At 32.2% G+C, this 23,654-nt stretch overlaps 1 protein-coding gene across 3 annotated transcripts in view; it reads left to right on the top strand.

Annotated features, from left to right (window-relative positions):
- The first annotated feature begins 8,868 nt into the window (after positions 1-8,868).
- The window catches only part of Poxn (Pox neuro), a 47,472-nt gene continuing 32,686 nt past the window's right edge, over positions 8,869-23,654 (top strand). Inside the window, exon 1 of one of the 3 annotated variants that reach the window (XM_069038956.1) lies at positions 8,869-11,275. The gene's annotated coding sequence lies outside the window, so the exon portion shown is untranslated. Of the gene's footprint in view, positions 11,276-14,676; positions 14,946-23,654 lie in introns of those variants that run through there. The other 2 variants (XM_069038958.1, XM_069038957.1) reach the window with 2 other exon arrangements.

The raw sequence follows: 23,654 nt of genomic DNA, 5'->3' as shown, positions 1-23,654 counted from the left end.
ACATCAAAAATACTCTTCAATCTATTGTAGGGAATAGCTATTTATAATCGAGTGTGGGAAGTTACATTTTGCAGCGCGAAGTTTAATTTGAAGCACGACGCGCAGCGGAGTGTTTCATAAACTAAGCGCTGCAAAATGTTTCACACAAGGTATGTATAATACTTTTTGGCCGACGTTTTTTAATTTAAAATGTTAAAAACAATGACTATTTTTCGAATTTTAATGGAACGCACCCAAGAATTGTCAAATGTAAGGCAGAACCGACAGATGGCGTTGCTATTTTCATTTCTTTTAGATTTTATTTTCTAAACTAATTGAATTCAAAATGTATACATATTGTTCTCCTGAAACTCAGCTTCATTAAGTTAAAATTGTGTATTTCTTCTACGTTTCTTAATGGTTAAAAACAAGGATTATTTACTTTGCCGCATAGTATGTGGGAAAAATTCACCGTCGCACAGTTGCTGTAAAAACAAAGTTTCATGTGACGCGAAAAGTGCGTGTTTGCAAAGTTTCCATCACAGGAGGCCAAAAAACATTTTACATCATCTAAGGTGATATACATAGATTAGAAAAATTTCTTCAAGAAAGCTTCTTTACTTTTTTCATACAAGCAACCATTTTTTACTTCGCTCTCGTCAAATGTTGTTGGAACTTCGTCCAACCACTTTTGCAACACCCCCTCTGTCGAAGGGGTGGGGACATCAACCCTCGACGACAGATCGACACATAGACAAGATCAACTTAACACTCGAGACAAGACTCGTCTCAATGCAAACACTTTCTTGTTACTTGTTTTATATTATTCAATAAATTGTTAGTTTATCCAATATGCGACTATCAATTTTGGTCCTTCGACACAAGTGAACAAATGTTATTTGTCAATGATGCGGCTGTCTGCGTCAAGCCGCCAACAACCGGAAGTTACTTCAATTGTACCATTAAAAAAAAACTCAGTATCACCAACTTAAACAGTTATTCTTGATCACCCCGTAGATACTCTGTATTTTCATAGCTTTATTTCTTATCTGGCAAAGAGAGATATATCGATTTAATATGGAAGCCATTAGAGCTTGATCCAACACTGTACGCCTCTCATCTTGCCAACTTTTCATCTCCGCCGAGCGGGTTATAAACCGGCAATCAGTGTAATTGAAAAGGATAAATGATGAAGACATAAAAAGTCATAAAACTGAAGCGATGCGCGTTAACTTCCATGCCAGTTCGTTACTTTATTCATTAATAAAAAAGCGGTTTTATGTGATCTGGATTGAGTCTGATTGAGAGAAGACTGATGGGCGGACGAGCGTCGTCCTGGGGATATTTCTGCACGATTGACACGTTCGTTGAAAAATGTGTGCGTTTTTTGCCACATCTGCCAAATCTGAGTTTAAGGCCGCTAATGACACACAAAAGCCACGTCTGCCGTCGTTTTTTTGATGACGGACTGAGCTTATAATTATATTTTCGTGATATCTGACTTCAGTGTTGCCAGATTGAAAGTGACGAATTATCGAACTAATGCCTACAAATTATCGTATACAATCGTACACTTTATTGTTTCCTAATATTTTATACCGTACATTCGTACACACGTAATAATCACAGTACAGAACTCAACTCAAATAACATTTATTAAATAGAAAAATGATATTAAATATAGAAAATATAGTATAAAATACAAAAAGAAAGCTACTCTGCTTCTGTCTCTTCAAATATAATCTCTTCCTCTTCTTCTTCTGCTGCTGCTCTTCTTCCAGGCACCGATGATTCTTTATTTTTGGTATATAAATTTGACGACGTCATTGCTTGTACCATTTTATTGGTGGGTTTAAAGTTGACACAACCGTTCTCCAAATTCATCCGCTGTGATGAAATCAAAATGCCATTTAATGTGCTTGTCAATAGTTTGTTCCTTGATTTTGTTTTTATTAAATTCACTTTAGAAAAAACACGTTCACAACTGGCACTTGAGTGTGGAAGCGATAGAACATTCATTGCAAATTTACTTAAATCAGGAAACAGTGGTTCCCCAGCAAATCCAGTTATTTTACTCAATGCAAAATAGAATTCGTCAATTTCATCAGTTTCAGGTATATTTTCAAACGATTTCAAATTCCTCCATTGATCATCTATCTTTTGAAAGTCTTGTACATTCTTTGGATCACAAATTAGAGGAACACTAGTCATCAACGAAAACAATGTATCAGTTTTCTTAATATTGGGCTTGGACAATACATGCATTTTACTCAACACAGGATCTTTAAAGTTGTATCTTTTTTTAATTTCAAGGCATGAAGTTATTAAAAAACGCCTGCATCTTTCATAAAAATCTTGCTTAGCTACTGGATCTGTTACCGACTCCTAGGTACAGTTGCGGCCGTTGAAATCTCAGACAGGAAAGATTTAAACACTCTGTATAAATTCCGAAATTTGATTAGCGTAAACAGGATTTTCATCAAGGATTATAAAGTCAGTGTCAGTATTCGACATATTAGGTCAGAATCGCGCGTAACTTTTGAAATGCCGCAATTATCTGATTTGCAAAAATGTGTTTGACTGAGGGACGGTGTGAGTATAAGAGCCATTGCGAGAGAAATTAATGTGGATAATGTTTGAGTGACATTTTGAGAAACGTCACTTTCAATACCATTTACAAAGCTAAAAGTTTGGCGTTGTCAAAGTGTCTGAGTTTTCAACGGCCGCAACTGTACATATTTTCGCAGGGAGTAAATTGCGAATTATTTGCAGGGTCTATGTTTTCTATGTCTGTTTGTCTTTTATAATTAGGCTGCATGTAAGAAAGCAACAAGTCTTTGTAAGTATCAGCCATTTTCTCGTGCAAATTTAAAATCACTACTTTTTCACTTTGAAAATATTTGTTCAAGTCTACAAATTTCGGTAAAACCCAATTCAAAAATATGAAAAACAGTTTAATTTTCAAATTATTGAGAGCATTATAAATTTCTTCGCTGGCAAGAAGACGATGTTCCATGTAATTTTCAGTAAAAAATAGTTTTAAAGGTTCCCACTGCTCTAGTATTCTTCTGACGACGGACAACAAAGACAGCCACCTAGTTTGCGCAGGCCGAAGAATTTTATGTGGATCCACATTACAAAATATTTGAAACTCTTTCAGCATGGCTTGTCGCTTAGCACTATTTTAAAAAAAAACTATAAATGTTCCTTGCCAATTCCTCGCATAAGCGCGGCAAACACTTGCAAGCTTCACTTGCGCATGGATGGAGGGAATGATATATACATTTCTGCACAATTATCCCTGGGTTAGCAGATATTAATTTGCTGGCAACAGAATTAACTCTACCGAACATAGTTGTACAAACATGTCATCTTAAATGTTAGATTTAAATTCAATAATTGTATGTATTGTAAGAATCATAGCTTCCAGCTATATTTAACCGATCGGGCCAGGTAGCCACCCACCCCTACCAGAGACGACTGGCGGGTAGTTCTTGACCAGACGAGAAGCTTGTAAACTCTGAGAGAATAAACAACAGCCCTAACTTTTGTGTTTAAATCTAAAAACCGTCCAGATTAACAGGCATTCTGTAGATCAAACAAGTGATCCTACAGAATCAAACAATAGTGTTACAGCCGTCAGAGGCAAAACCAACAAGATTTTTTAGAGGAATATCGCTTGAAGATAATGCTGTTTGAATTTCATTAAATAACCTATCCGCAGTTGCTCCTTCATGCGCCTTATCTGGTTCATCACCGGAAAATATTTGTATTAGTTTCCAGAATAATGTTAATACTTTCCCCATCTCAGGATGGAAAAATCGTACGCACACACATAACGTTTTTAAAGAAGCAATGTTTGTTGACTCGTCAATAATCAGGCTAAACTTATTGTTTCTTAGCAATGTAACGATATCATTTTCAGAACAGGTGCCCAGAACATTTCGTGTGATTTGTGTTGCTTTGGTTCTACCGAGGGACATTTCTTGTGCAATTTTTGAGTCAGGGAAACATTCTTTCAAGACTTTTGTTAAATGGTCCACACAGTTGAACGAAATACTGTGCTCTGTTAAAAATCCTGTAAGTTTTAGTTCAGCTTTTTTTTGCGTCTCTACGGAAGTTTCAGCTTTTTTGAAAATGCTCGTGATTGTCGTTTTGGGAATTGCCATGCTTTGAAAATTTTGCATGGTTTTTTATTACAGTCAAAACTGCAGTAATGTCAACATTGCAAGCACGGCAATGTGCTTTTAGGGGATCTGTACAAAGTTGAAGGATTCTTATTGTTAGCAGGGTACATAGCTAAAAGCTTTGTTTCTTACCTTTAGCTGCTGTTAACCAACCCTTAAATTGAATTTGGGACTCCCATTCATGTCGATATTTCTGAGTGCGATGTTTGTTGCCCATGGAACTTTCACCTCGCTTCTTTTTTTTATACTCAGGTGTTGAACACCGTAGATTTTCATCTGAGCTCGACATTATTTTCCCAATAAACAGTTAATAAGAAAATGACCGTTTGAAAATCAACTACATAGATAAATTAAAGGATTCAAAATCTATGAGACAGACGTAAGCACATCAGAAGCAGACCTAGACTGAAGTCTGAAAGTCGACTAACGACCAATAATCAACATGGAAAATGAAATAAAAATCTTAATAAAGAAATCAAGACATCCCATTTTTCTTGTAATTCGATTGAAGAAAATACGACAAAGGTAGCCGAAATCGATATTTTTATCGCAATCTTGGGAATCGCCGCGCCGCAGGCTCATTACAAAGAGCGGCCGACTTTCGATTCTTTCTTTGGCTTTGGCGGCTTTTATCCTATGAATGTTTTTCCGAAAACTTATATTACGAATGTTATTTTTAACAGTTCCAGCAATTATGGAAAAAAATAAGTAGGTAGATACCAAGCAATAGATTTTTTGAATAAAATAAAAAAAATCGTGAGACTTGTATGATTTTAATAAGGAACATTTGTAAATTATCGTACATTTAGGCATTATCGTATACGTGATATCGTACATCGTATCGATGGAAAATAAATCGTACAAATACGATAATTATCGTACATCTGGCAACACTGTCTGACTTAAAATACCGAAATGAATTAGGGATGGGGGTTTTCTACCGATAATAACCGGAGTGTGCAGAAAGCGGTATTAAAGAAATTTCACGCACGCCAAGGGCGAAGTAGAAACGACGGTTGTCGTCATTAAAGGTTGTCAACACAAACACAACAGACACTCTCATCTTACTCATCTCACGTAGAAAAGTGGTAGGTAAGAAGTTGCTGCAGCTATTTTGATGAAAGGTCTTTTTACAAAATATGGAGACACTAACTACTTAGGCTAATAACTGCGATGTTCTGTAATCTTAGGGTTTCGTTAAGTTATTCTGAGCTACACGATAAAGAAGAACTTTTTAATGTAATTAAAAGTTTTTAATTTGGTTGTGTGAAATCTTATTAAACTGCAAATAAAAGTTTTGATCATTTGACATTGTAAAAAATATATGCAAGCTTTCAAAATTTTATGCACATATTTGCGTATATTTATTACCTATCATTTTTTGTAACGGACAAGTTCGATAAACTTGATATACTCGTAAAATAATTAAAGGTGAATTAATTAGCCAACTTTCATAGAAAATTTTTTGTTTATCTGACTCACTCTAGTACATATAGAACTTTCGAAAGTAAAAATTTTAGTTATGAATTACAAAAAGTTCACATGACAAGGCAGACTAGCTTTGCATAATTTGTTTTAATAAGGTAAATACTCGTATAATACTTGTGTTAAATTTGTATCCAAAAATTGGATATGCTGTTTTAAGTATTATACAGGGTATTTCACGATAAATAAACCATTATTTCTATTTAGCCACACCGACTATCAAAGACAAACTTTTCTGAAAGTTAGGTATATGTATACGGTGTAACTTCGATCATACCAACAGCAGCAATGAAGAGAAAGAGAGGCTTTTGCCGAAACAACAATGTTGTTTATGGTAGACCTATTCATCATATTCTTCCTTTCCATTTCGAAAATAGGATTCTGTCATGAATGTTTTATGTTCTCGACCATTTTTGAAATAAAATTCACATAAATGCAAAGGAGTTTATTAAGTTACACTGTAAATTTTCAGAGATTTTGTTATCTCTTTTTTTTGTTGATTGCATTGTATAAGATGCTTTGTTATACAGACTGATAACTTTCCGACCCTAACGAAATTTATATGCAGCCAGTAATCCCTTACAAAAGTCTCAATTATAAAATAGCAGTAATCGATAGTTTTTAATTTTATTTAAGTCGCTCATTATATATCGATATCATATCGATCCGTTCGTCATTGGAGTACATTTTAATTAACAAAAAATATTTCAGAATTATACAAAAAAGAATTATCAAGTGATCAAATAATCGCCGTAACTTTTTAATTTGAAAAAATATGAAAAAATGTTCAATATAAAAATTGTTTGGTTTATTATCATGCATGACGTTCAACAAAAATTGTCAACATTCTTGATATTGCATTTTATTACAGTAAGTTATTTTTATCACCTTTGTTTTTTTTTTAAATTTTATTCTTTTTCCCCATAATGGCAAAACTATATTTATGAATACAGAAAGATACGCTTGTTTGAAAATCACACAAAAAATGTATGGGTGCTATTTAAAAAACCAAAGTTGGTTGCCATAGCAGCGAAACAAAAGAAGATACGAACAAACTAGAAAGACCAGATGATGCAGGATAATACACCAATCAACTTTTATTTTAAACATTTTTTCATAAATTGTCAAATTAAAAAGTTACAGCCAATATTTGATACTTTTGTTCCATCCTGTATAATAATTAGGGATACTTATGTATTATAATTTTTTTTATTTTTATTATATCTTTCTTGATAAAATGTATTTGAAAAAAAAAAAAAAATAATAATAATAATAATAAATATATTTCCTACAGGAAGCACCCAATTACAGGAAACAACGTGCTGTACAACTAGATTACAAGCTAATAAATAAGTCACAATAATGATCAACTCTTCAAAAACAACAGTCGGCACTCCACAGCGTCGAGAATTGTCTTCAAAGAGTCAAAGTGAATGTCACACCCTGCAGCGAACCGATCAAAGTTGTTGCACATTAAAATAATCGGCGACTTAAGCAACACATTTGTTCTGTAGCCAGGAATATAAAACGTAGTGTAGTTTCGACTATTCATGCGAGGAACATGAAAGCTAATTTTGCTTAAAAGAAATGAACAATCAATTTTATGATGTACAAGCTTATACAGAAATGATACAACAGCATTTACTCTGCGAGTATACAAAGACTTAAGCTTAAACCTGCCTAATAACATGTTGTTATCATAATTTCTTATAGGGTAAACACCGTCAAGTTGAAAACTTAAAAACTTCAAAAATTTTCGTTGGACTTTCTCGAGTTCATTAATATTTGTGATGTATATAGGATACCATATAAGTGAACAATATTCCAGTTGAGATCTAATCAATGACGTGTACAGTAGCAATAGAGTTTTTGGATTGCTGAAGTCTTTACAATTTCTAAATACAAATCCGTACGTTTTTAGAGCTTTGCTAACAATATTGTTAAGATGATCGTTAAAATTTAATTCCGTATCGAAAGTGACACCCAAATCTTTGAATTTGTAGACTCGTTCTAAACGATGTTGGTCAATTATATACGTATGTTCCTTGACAGAACGAATCCGGGAATATGAGGATACAAAACATTTAGCAGTATTCAAAGAGAGCCGATTTCGAGATGACCATTCAACAACAGCGTCTAAGTTATTTTGTAGTAGATTAAAATCACTATCAGATTCGATTCTAATAAACAATTTAAGATCATCAGCGAAAAGCAACTTTTCACAGGTAATAACATTGACCATATCGTTTATGAAAAGTAGGAATAGAAGAGGTCCAAGGTTTGAGCCTTGCGGAACGCCTGAGGTCGGTGTAAAGGACTTGGATACAAAGTTTTGGTAGGTAACATAGTGGCGCCTATCTAGCAGATATGACTGAAATAAGGCAAGTAAAGAATTATCAAAACCAAACTGTTCAAGTTTTCTGAGTAGAATGAAATGATCGATTTGGTCAAACGCTTTCTGAAAATCTGTATATAGAACGTCCACTTGATATTTAGAGTCAATTGCCTCTGAAACGTAGGTATTGCGAAAAATAAGCGAGGTTGGTGAGTGTTGATCTTCTTTCTACAAATCCGTGTTGATGAGGTGAAATATAGTTCTTTACGCCTGCATAAATGCGTTTATATAATATAGATTCTAAGATCTTTGAAAAATTACATATTATGGAAATGGGTCTAAAGTGTTCGATGTTTGACAAATCTCCTTTTTTAAAAATCGGTGAGACCCGTGCTTGCTTCCAAACTGTGGGAAAAGTTGAAGATTTAATTATGAGGTTGAATATCGAAAACAGTGGTGTTACAAATATTTGAGCACAATCCCGAAGAAGGAAACTTGGAATCCCGTCAAGCCCAGCAGTCATGGAGGTTTTAAAAGATTTTAGTGAAGATATTATTTCCTCTTCGAAAATTTGTGTAATTGAAATAATATTATGAAAATTAGTGTCAACAACTCTCTTCGTATATTCAGGATCGGATGCTAAATATACTTGATTGAAAAAAGAGGAAAATGCATCAACAATGTCTTGAGGTGAGGATAGCGTTAGATCATCAAAATGCATCGTGCCAGGTATTCGAGAACGGCCCTTTTTCTGGTGAATGTAACCCCAAAACCTTTTCGGATCTTTCGACACTTTACATTCAATGGACAACATATATTTTTTGTAGGAAGTAGAAAAGAACATTAAAAGAATTTAATTTAATTTCCTAAACAACTCTTCGGATAACAAAAACAAGTTTTGTTCTGCAAATTTTATCAAAAAAATCCAGATCATCTTATTTTGATTTATATAATGTTTTCTTGCATTTATTTAAGAACTGTTAGATTTATGTCTACTTAAGTGCTACGTGCTGTAAATAATAGTAATTTATTTAATCTCCATATATCAACAATATCATTTGTTTCCGAGTGATAATGCTATTAAAATTACTAAGCCTTTAGAACTATAAAACCAGTCAATCTACCTACTTAGTATTAGTGTTCTTGGGGCAAATATTTTATTTTGTCAAGCAGAACGTCTGACATTTTGTACCGTGGTATGACCACCTACTTCGCGGTCACAAATTCCTAAAAACCTCCAATTAAGCGGACTTAATTTTACAAAATATGCCAATTATGGTCAGTCTGGCGTAATTTTTGACCACCCTAGTTCCTACATCACTAGCACTTTTGCAACGGGGGTTAAAGTTACAAAAAAATTACAAATTTAATTAATTGTATACCCAGGATTAGGATATGACGAAAACCAAGTCAATTTTAAAAAAGTCTTTAAAATGACGTAACTTTCGATCCTACAGTTAAGCATATCAATCGCAAAAGACATACGGATTCAAATCCATGGATGACTCGATTACAGATTAATTTGATGATATGTAGACATTTTTCACAGGCACAGAATGGAAACGACGCACGATGAAGAAATATTTGCCCCGTTGTGCCTTTTTTTTAATTTCAAGACTGCCAGGCTCCAAACTTGACTAGACAGGGGTTTGTTTCTGAGCACTATTCATTTCGAATGTATCACGCTTCCACTCTGTGTCCTGCTTTGAAATCTTTTCGTTAAAATCTGTTTATGTTTATTAAGGTACACCTACTTGCTGATTTCAATGCCGGTATTTAATATTAACCTGTAGATACCATATTCTAAGTAAAATATTCAAAACTAGTTTACTTTGCTTGATTGCGGGACTCGATTAGAGATTTGTCAAAAATGACAATAATCGTACATTATAATCTCTTCAAAATACACATAAGCTGAATTATTATCTGTGACATTGCATTTACAGTAGAAAAAAGTTGTATCCTATTACACCACAAAAGTTACTAAAATCACTAGATTTAGTAGTGTATATTGAAAATGGAAGGAGTTTATAATGGGTTCTTATGGAAAAATGCGGAATTTAATGTAGTATGTAGTAAGTGCTAAGTGGTTATATTGACGGCCCTGAATTAAAAAAAAATTGTAGACGGAAAGTCCCTGCAAATTACATTGTTCATTTGTTTCTGGTAAGTTAAAAACAAAGTAAAGTAATTGGTATATGATATAACAAAAACATAACATAAATTTAATTTTTTGTAAATTTTTTGTAAAGAATAATATTCCCCAAACGTTGTAAAAACCGTTTTATCCCGTTAATATCTTAATAATCTATAAGGTGGCGGCTGTTGTCCAAACACGATGATTATAAACCATGGAAGACATCGTTGAGAAGCGTGTGAAGAAGCGTCTGCGTCATGGGAAGTCAACAATGAGGGCAAGCGCGTGCCACCTTGGGGCTAAATTAACAGCAAAACGTTATTGGTCCATCTGCCTGTTGGCTCACCAGCTCATTGGTTGCGCGTGCCCCTTGCTGTCACGCATTGGTTCAGAGAGCTTTCACAGAAGCTCTTCAAAGCGTCGATCCACATATAGTTTTCAGTCCGGCATCCTCTTTAATTTACTTCAGGAATTGATCGATTTCCTACTTGAAAATTTTGCCTCACTGAAAGATACAATCTCACTCCAAATTAAATGTTAAATGTTCGTGTCAATAAATCACCAGTATTTTACCGAATCAAAATGTCAGTTCTCATCGTGTCATATTTGCAGTCGAACCTTTTTTTTTTGTAGTGACCCTTCAACAAAACTGGAAATTCGTTTCTTTCTATTTGTCAAGATTTGAGTAAAAGTGTTTGTACCATTTCCGAGGCGACTGATCAAGAGAGTGATTTTTTCGGTGAAATTCAATTCCCATGGGAAATATTTTACTGCATTTGTAGTTGTTATCGCCTCCAAAATTGCCCATGTCGTCTGTGTGGCGGATGCCGCCAACGTAACTTGCCTAATTAATCCCTTGCTCGGTTTCCGTTAATCGAGATAGCATCAGGTTCTGTAGCTAGAACATATCTAAAGACCGGATCGTGACTGAAAACTAAACTTGAACTTGCAAAAGGGGCGGGATGTTTCGACCCTCACACGCACATGCCTCGGAGAAGACCGACAGAAGTGACCGCTGACACCAGTAGCGTGGACGTCGCACGCCGTTACGCCAACTGTGTCGTCGTCGTCCTGTTAAATCGCCTTCGACGAGGGCAACGACGGTGCCGACCGGACTACCTGCCGTTTCAGGACTTCGTCGACACGCTTCAGGTACATGTTTTATCAAAAGTGACACGCTCTTTACCACCATCAAATTTTTTCAATTTTATTTGGAATTACAAAAACATAATTTAAAAGTATGTATATTTTAAAATATGGACATATTTTTAAAAATGCCCTACTTGTTTGTACATGCTCTTTTTGTCATTGAGTTTTGAAGCCATCCTATTTTTATTATCAAGATATCATTGTCACTACCAGTTGTAATTTCTTTAATTTTTTTATTTTTAGAATTTGTTTTATTTTTCGAAAATCGATTGCTGACAAATTTATACACGTTAGATATTCGGTCCACAGATTCTGGACAATTTATAAAATTATTCTTGGTGTTAATGTTCACTCTTTTCTCATTCTCTAAATTTTATAATAATTTTTAATGTAATGAGGGCCAATGATCGAAAAATTCTGGCATCTTTAAATGTTATAGGTACCTACATATTTGTATTTTTCTGACTGATGTAGATATTCTCAAAGTAAAATTCTTGTGTGCTTATTATTAACTTTTTAATTCTAATAATAAGTTACAACATGTACACATTTATACATATGTACAGGTGCGTCCTAAAAAACGCCGCAAGCTATATCTCTGTTATTTATGGGTCAATTTAAATAAAACAAAAACTGGAATAAATCACTTTAAAATCACTATAAGCACAACATACATTAACTTTTTTCCAAAAAGTCATTCAAGGTCAGATGATAGTCAACTTTGTTTTTTCAAATAGCTTGGTACATATTATTTTTTATCATGATATTGAAAGAGATTATTTTTCTGATTCCAACGATATGCCACATATTAGAATGCATTTAACAGTAACCGCAAAAATAAATAAATAAAATAACATTATACCTTAATATGTGATACCAATTTAAGAAGGTATTTTTTTATTTAATTACTAAATATATTTTTCAGAGTAAACGTGTCCTGTTTTTTCTTTAATTATCGAAACAATAAGAAAACTCGTGATCCAATCTAACACAATGTTTTCATTCTAAAAAATTACAATTTTCCATTTTTTTTAATGAAAATAATAATAATTATTAAAATGCATACATGCATACATAAAATAAACAATGTAATTCTTCAAGTGTAGTTACATAAGGCAGAGTGCCCAAAATACTTGCGAATGAGATTCATAAGTTTTACACCAAAATTGAGTTTTACTTCTCTATGACAAGGTATTAAAACTAGATTTTTCTGCAGACGCCGTCGCTTAAGATATACAAATTTTTAAATTATTCATTGTGTAATTTTCCAACTTTGTAAGGTATATGTATTTTCAATTTGTTTGGTCGTGAATGACATTTTCGTTCATATTTTTGCGAAATTATTAATTACATAAAAATTGCAATTCATACCTGACGCAATTTATCTGTAAGAATATCTTTCTTCCTGTTTTTATTGCACTCAGTTTGTGCCATTCCGATCACTAATCCTACTTATTTAATAAAAGAAAACATTTGTTACCAAAACAATTTTCGCTTATAAAAAATTTAATTAGCGGTGTTAATTAGTTATCTTGTGTGCAATTTTGACACATCAGTGTTCTACGAATTGTTAATAAGTAATAAAACCATATTTTCCATTAAGTACTTCAGACATAAAAAAATAAATCAACTATTTTACAGTCATTAGAATTTTAAATTACGAAATTTAAAGTGAAATTGTACTAAATTTTATACGTCTTATGCTCCAAAATACCGGGTGACTTTTAATGATCGAAATTATTTTTGTTCGGTTGGCAACACATTTAGGATTCTACGGGGTGATCAAGAAGGACTGTTTAAGTTGGTAACACTGAATTGTATTTTAAATCGTATAACATGAGTAACTTTCGGTTGTTGATGGTTTGTCGTTGTTAATGCTATACCTACATCAGATATTTGTCAAATAAACCAACAAAACATATCTGGTTGCAGTTTTATAAATAACCGAATTAAAAATTTTCCTTAATTGTACTGCCAACTTAAACAGTCCTTCTTGATCACCCGGTATATTGCTACACTTGACTGTCAAATTCAAATATGACAGTTCAAAAGTCAAAGTAAATCAGATTGTTATTATCAATTTCGAGAATCTTAACCTAGAAAGCGAATCAATAGAGAACTCTTTGACAAATGACTAGGCGTACCAATTATTCAAAAGTGCCAACCCCCTAAATTTGTCTCAATTATTAAAAGTCATCCGGGATATCTGCCGTAATTGAGTTTTCTTAATAGCCAAAGAAAATTAATTTGTTCTAATATTTTTTTAAAATGTAATAAGAAAATTTTAAGTAAAATCCCTAAAAATTTGAGATATTTAAATTACTAATCATTAAAGCTAAATGTTGAGTTGCTCTACAATAATACTGGAATATGTAGTTAAAAAGTGTTTAAGCGTTGCTACTTTGGATCTACGTCACTTGATATAATTACAGAAAATGAACACTCATAAAAATAAAGAATGATTCTATTTTTCATTTTTATTTTTACCTCAGCTTAATGAAAACTTCTCTTTGTTATATTTTTATTTTTTATTTAATTTAATTAAGTTATGAATAAAATGAGAATGAACTCGTGGAGTAAAAGATAAAAGTTATCACATGACATATTGATCTTGCAAAATAATTATCTAAGTGGTTTAAAAAAAAATTATGATATGTTTTTTATTAGTTGAACAAAGCAAAATTTAATCCCCATAACATTATCCTTTTAGTATATAGCATTTTTGCAGTAAAAGACCATCTTAGTCACCCTTTAATTTGATTATAATTTCATTTTCTTATAACTTTTGCTTTTCAATTATGTCAAAAAGAAATTTAAATTGTCTTATAAATAGCCCGTACCTAACAGTCGTAAACTCTAGTGATCATTCTTGGTGTTTTATGGTCGTATATTTTATGCGGGCAAATGCTCTAATAGTAAAAATAATGGAGTAGAATTCAAATTTGCCTATGTGTCACTAGTAGCAACATGCTTTTCTGTAAATGTGCAGACATTCAAAAGATGTACAAAATAGACAAAATTAAAGTTATCTAATAACACCAATAATAATAAATAACCATAATAAAATAATATTGTTTATTGTTTAATAAACAAGACGATGATGTTTCAACTGTACTTCTAAACTACTCGTACTGAACTTTCATGGGAATTTATTAAGATTGAAGAACTAGAACGTAAAAAATTATTAAGTTTTTTTTTAGACTGCAGATTTTTTATTAATATAATTTTGATAAATTTTCTGGTTATAAATTATAATTAAGTTTTTAAGAGCAATGGTTACGTAAATATGTAGGTACTATAAATCAATCAAACATACAGATGCGGCGAAAAATCTGTGCACATACGTATCAAGTTAAAAGCGGTGCTGGTAGTACAAATTTATGAAATCTGGAAAAGAATTAATTAAGCCCATGTTTATGTAAATTTTGCGCATAATTTAAGATGTTTGAGGCGATAGAATGACCACAATGTCGTTTAATTCGCGTTATGAATACAGCAGTTACTTCACCTGCACAAACAGTAACGTGCACAACCCGTATAACCCTCTCTTTTAACACATAAACTCACGCGAATGCATCAATTTTCTTACGGGAATGGTAGTGTCATTAAATTACAAGTGACATTTAATGTTTGGACTTACAGAAAAGCTGATGGTTTGGGCCCTTATCCTAGTGTAAGTGGATAACCTGTATATGTTGGTGCCTTATAGATAATAAATCGCACAATGCATTTTCGACACGTGTAAGAAGATGGGCGTGGAGGACGTCGAAAAATTGCAAGCAAGTTAACAAGGAAATAGTTTAATACTTCTATTTCTATTTTTTTTATTTTTGTTTCTTACACAAGTTATGTCCATACCTTAATTAATTTTGTTTTCATTTTTGTTTCATCATAAAATTCAATGTACGATTTTTCTGTTTTTCTTTTGTCATTTTCATTTTTTGGAAATTTGATCTTTATTTTATGTTCTGCTTTGCGTTTAAGAAAAATCTCTGATTTGTTCATTCGTTGAATTTGAATAAAAATTTAGCATTTTTTGTTATATCGCGCGTTCAAATGAAATCCTGGGCTGCGAAGGCGTTGGACACCGTCAATTGTTGTGCTTTTTTAAAGCGTAGATTAATTGGAGCATGTTGACAGCTAACCTAAAATTTAGAACCAACAATTTGAAATTGAAACTTTACACTGTTCTAAACGGTTTAATTTTTCCAACGCCTACTCAGCCCAGAATTTCATTTGAACGCCCGATACTGGAAATAACGGGTGACTATTAAAATTTTCACTGGGAGTTGGCTTTGAACGAGTTTTTATTTTTTCTGTTACTTTAGACACACGCAAGAACAAACGACAAATGCCAGTCAGTACAATTGAAACATAACCAAATTAAGAGAAAAAACATTTATTGAAATGTCAAACTTGGCAGTGTCTAAGGTGCAACTGAAAACAAAGAATGATCCATAGCCAATCCTAAGTCAAAATTTTAATAGTCACCGGTTATTTTTCTTTCTACCTATTTCAGGAAATATTTTATGTATCCATGGTAATAACGTAGCTTTCTCATTGGATAGTAGATTCATGAATGCGATATGAATGCGATTTTCTGGTTTAGTTTAATCTTTAAATACTCATTAAACTAAACAGTACCCAAAATATCGTTCTTTGAATAAATCATCTTCTTAACACTAGATTTGATAAAAACCTAGAATTGATATTTTTCAATCACATGTTTCAATTTGAGTTAGAATGCTTTTGATGACTATTCAACTCACATCAAATTCTCCAATAAAAATTCACAACTTGTCATTTCTTGACCAATCAGAACGAAACTTCCTGATTATTCATCACATGTGAAAATTATCCGTTATTTTCGGTAGTGATGATTATCAGGAATATTCGAATATTTATTATAAATTTTGTTCGTTGAATAGTCCCTCAAATACAACTCTTAGCCAAAGTTAAGTAGACTATTTTTTTGGTGTTCTCACTCATGTCCCCCACGCTTGAGAATACTATATAAGAATATTATAAGTGATTACAACATCAATTAAATTATTTTAAAACTCAATACTTTTCTATTTTTAAATAACATTCTCTATACCGGGTGTAACAGAAAAAAGTGCATTTATTTTAACCGGTAATAGTACTTATCAATTACAACTTTTCTAAATAAAGTTTTTTGAAATTTGCAAAATTGAATTGCCATTTGCCCCCCTTTATTTTGACGTGCCGTTCACGTTGAATGCAATTTTATAAATCTGAAAACTTTTTTAAAGAGGAATCCTAAAAGCTGAATGTTTTTGTTTCCTTCGTAGATATTGCATTTGATGAATAAAATGGTTTCACTTTCGTTTGTTTTTTTTTATTACTGCTGTTTGTTTTGTTTCTTTATTAAATGTAGTTAGATTAAAATCGTTCCATAGGCGGGTAAGCAAATTTTTAGTAAATTTAGATTAATTTTTAAAACCCTTCAGAATTTGCTTTCGAAAAAATAATTACATATTTAGAAAAGTTGTAGTATAGGTGAGTCCTATTACCAGTTAAAATAAATACACTTTTTTCTGTTACACCCTGTAGATGATGATGATGAAGGATAAAATTTCCGAGTGGTTCGCTAACTACTATTGTAAGCAAAAAAAGTGGGGCATCAAACTTTATTTATTAAAATTTAATTTTATAATGAATTAGATAATCACCTTTATGATATTTTTGTTAGACTTAATTCCAAACAATATTTAACAATGTAATTTAATGCTGATAACTCTTATATTAAGTAGGTACTTTTACATAAAGGATTACTTTCAGATTAATCTGTAAGGTACCTATTTACATATCGATATTACTATGTAAATTATTATGTTGGCATTATACATATTTACACCACTTAATGTGTATATCTGTATATCTACTCGTAGTTGAATTTTGGACTAACTCGTTCATCTAGTAGTGAACTTTTTGACAGCATGAACACCTTTTGTAAGAAATTTTCTCGCTGCCTCTCCCTTACATTAAAAGATTGCAGCAGAATCCTGGGTTTTTTAATACAAATTACGAGTACATATGTGGAATATAACTTTAAGTGCAACGGAAATATGGGGGGTCCACTTCTGAAAATGATAGGTTGGCAAAAATAATAAAATAAGAATAGTTATGATAATAATCAGAGGTAAAATATCTACTTAAAATCTCTCTCGGAAAAACCTAAATTGGCAAGGATCATGACAATTATAAAAAAAAATCAAAATATCTGCCAAGGGAAACTTGAAAACTTTTTTTTTCAGGTAGTGTAGTTTTTTTTTAAAGAAAATCAAACACACTCCGAGCTTATTGTTAATGCATTAATATTTGGTATCACTTGCAATATAGAAATATGTCGAATCTTTCTTGGAAATTATCTCATTTTCGGCTAGCCAAATACAAAATTTATATTTGACTCCATAGTACATTCCAATTTATGTTTTTTATCACCCGTTAATGAACCCTTGAAGGTAGTGATCCACACTTTGGGAAACACAGATGTGGTAGATCAGATGGAAACTGGGTTATATTTTCCTATAAAAAATTATTAAAATTATTTTTAATTTAAAGTTGCTGAATTGTCATTGGTACAAAGTGTCTGTTAAAGAACGTATATCAAGAGTCCTGTGGAATTCGAATATGTATATTGGATTTTTGCTGCTGTGTAGCATATTGTGGTACCAAGTAGAACAGAGATTATGTACAGTCGCGAGCAATAAATTTTGATCGTCAAGGTCATTCTTTGACGCAATCGAAAATGTTCCATTGTAAATACCATAACCTATCATCACGTTGTATGACATTAATTGTCATTCTTTTCTCATTTTTTGACACTTTGTTGACATGGACATAATCAGACAGGGGAAATTTTTAAATTTGTGACAATCTAACCAAATTTTGAAATGACATTCACGACCAAAATTTATTGCTCGCGACAGTAAGTCCATTAATGACAGGTTTTTAATAAATACTGTTGTAAGATGAAAAGTAATTAGAATGTAGAAAAACTGAAGAAATCACAAGCAAAAAACAACTAAGACGTTGAACTTACAACTGACAGTAAAATTTAATAATTTTATATTTGACAGTTTACAGTTCGAGAAAGTTCAACACAATAAAATTATAAAGCCTCACAATTCCACAGGACTCTTGATATACATTTTTTCATAGACACTTTGTACATTTTATTGGGTTTTCGGTTATTGTAGTGACCATTTTATTCATATTACTAGAAATGAGTTTGATGACTTTAAAAAATTATAACAAATAACTATTTGAAAACTTAAAATGTGTCACAGATTTTTAACCGTTTTGAGGATAACTACGTTTTATAAAACATATAATGAAATACTTCTAATTATTTACCTACACTTTTCAGCATTGGTTTATTCTTAGAAATCCATGGGGAATCTTGTATACTGGACTGAAGTCATTTTATAGCCGTAATAAGTACAACGTGCATATGAAGTGATTTTTTTAATAAATTTATAATCGCCAATAAAATGTTAATGTGGCAATAAAAATTTACCACCGTGTAGAAATTCGTTCACAAGTTTTATAAATCTGATGTGACTTTAAATAATTTAAGTATTAAAATTATAGAGTAATAATAATCATCTGTTTTTCAGTACATTTAAATTGCTTGTTAGTCATATTAGTTAATATAAATAATAATATTATTTAAATGAAACTAGTTTGATTCCTTATTTGTAAAACGTTAAACATGGTATCTAGCAATTTGAGCTTTTAGTATTTTGTGTATTTAATGTAATATACTTAATATGAATAATAATATCATCGGAAACCGACTTATTGCGGAATCCGCGATTCAAAATCAAAGAAATTCCTTTTCGAGAGGATTTCCCTTGCCATGCAACGTGGAAACGCTGCAAGCATTCGCAGATTCCGCAATATTATCGGAAATTTTTGTATTGTAAAACAAAAATATTATGTACTTCATGCATTACCTAATATAAATATAGAGTTCCCGCGAAAATTTAATGTTATACAATACAAAAGCTCAAATTGTTAGATACCATGTTTAACGTTTTATAAATAAGGAATCAAGCTATCTAGTTTCATTTAAAAGTCAACATTGATATTTTATTCTCTATGTAAGGTTATATGAGAAGAAATATTGGAAAAATTCAATGTTTTGAGGGTAAACATGTGCAGCTTGAACAATATTTTTACACCACTCACTAAAGATCAAAATCATGTCTGTTTTTTCATCGTTCATGATAAAATCGCGTAAAAACTGACATCAGACACTAAAATAATTGACAATATGGTGCCATCATGGATTGTAAATTATTTAAAATTAAATCAAAGCACTGGCGCTGGCGCTGTTTTAACCTGTATTTTTTGTTGCATAAAATTAAATTTTCGCGGGAACTCTGCGGTGAATAACCCTGTATAGGCATCCGGAAATTATAATTTTGCAATAAGTAAACCTTGTTATCGTATAATCATGTTTTCTTAAGAGGGTTAATGAATTATTAATGTTATATTCAATGATAAAAATGAATATGAATTAAACGTTTAATAAGTTCGATTTATTTGCTCAATATGAATAATAAACCTTACTGCCACTTAAAAACTGTCCCTTATTATTTAAAGTATTCCGGTTACAGTTGTTAAGTTGATAAAGGATGATATAAATTTAGAAATAACAAGGTAGAATATAAATATGATTAGATTAGTAACTACTGTTAAATAGTGATGATTTTGTCAAAATAACCGATGTGTAAAAACCAATCTTTTCAATTTTGATTTATTTAGGAAAATTCCACGTTTGTTATTAACTTTTACTGTTGTAGATACTAATATAAAGTTTATAAAGCTAGTTGTTTAGTTTCAGAAAATAAACTTGCATATAAAAACACATGATGTAAATTGTAGTTATTATATTATTGGTAGCAAAGCTGAAACATCCGCTATAAGATTAAAATGATGTGAATAGTTTTAGTTCGCAATGGATTCGATATAATACAGAAATAAATCTTTTTACACCTAATATTTTAAGGTATATCGATAAAAATATTCAATTTTGTAAACTTCAGAGTGAAAGTGAGTAAAAAAATTTTCTTTCTACCTATCACTTTTTTTATACAGATACAAAAAAAGTTCTTTCATAAATCGTCATTTACAATGTAAACTCATTAAAATTTTGAAGTGTGGGTAGGTGGAGGCGGCTGGGACCAGAGTAATGATATGATAACTGTACTTACATCCCCCTATTAACTGACTCATATTCTAAAATTTTAAAATTGTAACTTTAAAGACACCAAATGTACACCCATCCAGACGTTTCGGTTGGACACCCGGTGTATCTTTAATGTAATCTTTCCAGTCAGAGTATAAGCGACCGTAATTCGTGCAACCCTCTAGTCTACAATAATTGAATTTCCAAAGCTGCTAATAATGTCGGATTCAAAGTATTGACACATGGTATTTTTGTTGGATACCTTCCTAGAAAGTGAGTCCATTCATAGTTACCAGTGGGTGAAGTTTTCTTCCGTTCAGTTCACTTTCCCTCATCGTTTTTCGCTCACTGTCTTTCACTACTGGTTTTCATTCACTCGTAAATGTTTCAAATTTTTTCTGAGAACGTACCTAATTTTGATTTTTTAGGCAACACTTGGTACCTCACGGCACTTGCCTCTTCCAGGACATCATCAAAAACACATAACTCTTCATCATCGATTTTTACAATTTCGGCAATGTGCACACGACCACTTTATTGACGTTACAGAATTTTGTTTATTTTCAGCTATAATATAACAAGTGGTATGATTATTATCGATGATATTATGAGTGAAATTGTGCTGGAGATTTCACGAGTCCGAAGGACGAGTGAAATGTCCTGCTTCAATTTCACGAATTTAATATCATCGATGATTAATCATACCACGTGTTATATTCGATGAGACAATATAATGAATGAAATACAAAATTATTCATTTATTTGTCAAATTGACAAATTTATTTCAATCAAAAATCGTAACGACGAAAGTAAATAAGAAAATATTTTTTTTGTTTTTTATAATCGCTGTGATAGCCATGCAACTAAGAACTTTTACGCGTTTTCATTGGATCATTCATGATCACGTGATACATGAATTATATTGTCTATTTTATGTGATTTATTTTTATTTAAAATTCTGAATACACAGTTACAGACTCGCTTTCTAAGGAGGTATCGAACAATACCAAATACAGTACTCTAGAGTAAGGCCGCTTTCGTTCACTGGAATTGATCGTCCACCAAGCGGAGTGTGAACGAAAGCTTTGCCTTCCTCACTCTTACTGAAAATAACTACATATTTGGATAATGAAATACATAGTCTTTAAAACGAATGTACGAAGGCACAAGCGAAAATAATTTTCCAAGGGCATCAAAGCATTTCAGCATCGTTACGCAAAACGTATTGGGACTTTAAGTGACTGTTGAATAATTTTGTTCCGATTTTCTTAGTTCACAAAATTCTATCATTTGGTACTTTGTTGTGAAATTTATAACATAAAATAAAAAAACAATTAGTCAAAGTCAACTATGGACCAAAGTTCGCGTGTTGTTTCTTAAATTGAATTTCCCCGCCAAAGCGGCCGACCATTAAGACGATTTTTATCAAGTTATATGAAAATTTTAATTAATTTTATTCGCAATCATTATTGTAATATGCCTATTTTTAACCTGATTTAGATTAGAAAATACGTCACTGCTCTCTGAAAATGGTTTCTCTTGGTTGAAAAATCATCACTTGCATCTTTTGGTTGGAAAATCATTACTTGCATCTCTTGGTCAGAAAGTGATGTTTCTGTCAAATCTCAAAAATATCAATGTCAAATATCGGTTCAACGTTTAAGAGGTTAATTAAAAAAAAATGTGTTTCACAGTCTAGGACTGGTTTACAAATCTATGAGGGGCATGATGACCAACTCAATAGACCGGGACCAATGGCTTAACGTGACTTCCGAATCACGGGATAGAATATAGCCTTTTTTTTTTAATGTCGTCCTGGGTCGGAACCGAACCCGCGACCCTCACGTCCTTGAGCCAAAACGGACTCCCTTAGGCTATATTCTATGAGATTTTAAATTGGACACTTTGTTGTCAGACAAATAGAGAAACACATTCAACTTTCCGACCGAATACCTAATAGCAATATATTTTGTTCAATTTGCCAAACATAACCTCAAAAAAATTAGATAAAATAACTGGTTACATAAGTCACATAATGACATTAGAAAATTTACTTAATTCATATGTTGAAGTTTTATTAATTATATTTTTCTTAATAATTTTATTTTACAGAGACTTTATGCAACTTGTGCATAAAGCATTTTTACGCCAGGGATTATAACACTCTCACTTCTAAAAAAGTACTCATTTACACATGTTGCATAATAGTAGTTTATTTAACGAGTTCCTGCGTAAATTGGGCTCATTTCACTCGAGTTTTAAACTGGCCCACTCACGCCAAAAAGAGCCCAATTTATACACGAACAAGTCGAATACAACCTTTTTTTGTTCGACGAGCCTAAATCGCTCCAAATCTTTAAAATTAGCTTGAGGTTTCATTTTGACAAGTTGTGACATTTATCAAAATCCGTTCACATAGGAGAAAATTCTCAAATTCTGGCAGTATCGAACAAAAAATAACTATTATGTATAGACAGTATAATGTACAGTGTGGAACAAAATAATTATCATCTAGTCAGCTTTGGAATTTTTTCACATGTAAATTTTCCTGCGCCGCTCTACTCTTTTTGAAGTGGCCTTACAGTTCTGTCAATAAATGTCATCAATTAAATTGACAATTGTTACAATTTATTGAATTGAATTAACAAACGATTAAAATAGATACCATGCAAGAAAACACTTTCATTATTGAGGCGTATTTCCGATCTCATCCCTTCGCAATAAATCACATTTGGAATTTTGACGCATATTTTGAGGTTGGGGTACTGTCTGTAGAACGGCACCTCGTATTTTTACAAGGGTAATGCAAAGGAAACTAGATGAAGATCATTTTGTTCCGCACTGTATGTGTATTACAAAATCTGAGTGAATTTTGTGATTCTGACATCGTCAAGGTCTCCATTTGCTTCGCTATTAGCCACGAATTATGGCACCTGATTAGTGTTTTTTAGCTGGAAAGCAGAAATAATTTGGCGAGTGGCAGTTCGAAGCTTCTTTCTTGATATATTTATTTCTGGTTAAGAAATTTTGGTTGGTAATTATTACGCTGGCGGAGTTACTAATGACGAAGCTACATTAGGCGAAGATCATCAGCGACAAACACCGTAATGGAACTCACATGGTCGCCGATAAAACCTTCAACGAAATCAGCAGGGTGTCCTG

The sequence above is a fragment of the Tenebrio molitor genome, chromosome 2 (genome assembly GCF_963966145.1).
Source record: "Tenebrio molitor chromosome 2, icTenMoli1.1, whole genome shotgun sequence".
NCBI classification, from domain to species: Eukaryota; Metazoa; Arthropoda; class Insecta; order Coleoptera; family Tenebrionidae; genus Tenebrio; species Tenebrio molitor.
The sequence above is the reverse complement of the archived record's forward strand: the minus strand, read 5'-3'. Positions and strand labels throughout refer to the sequence as shown.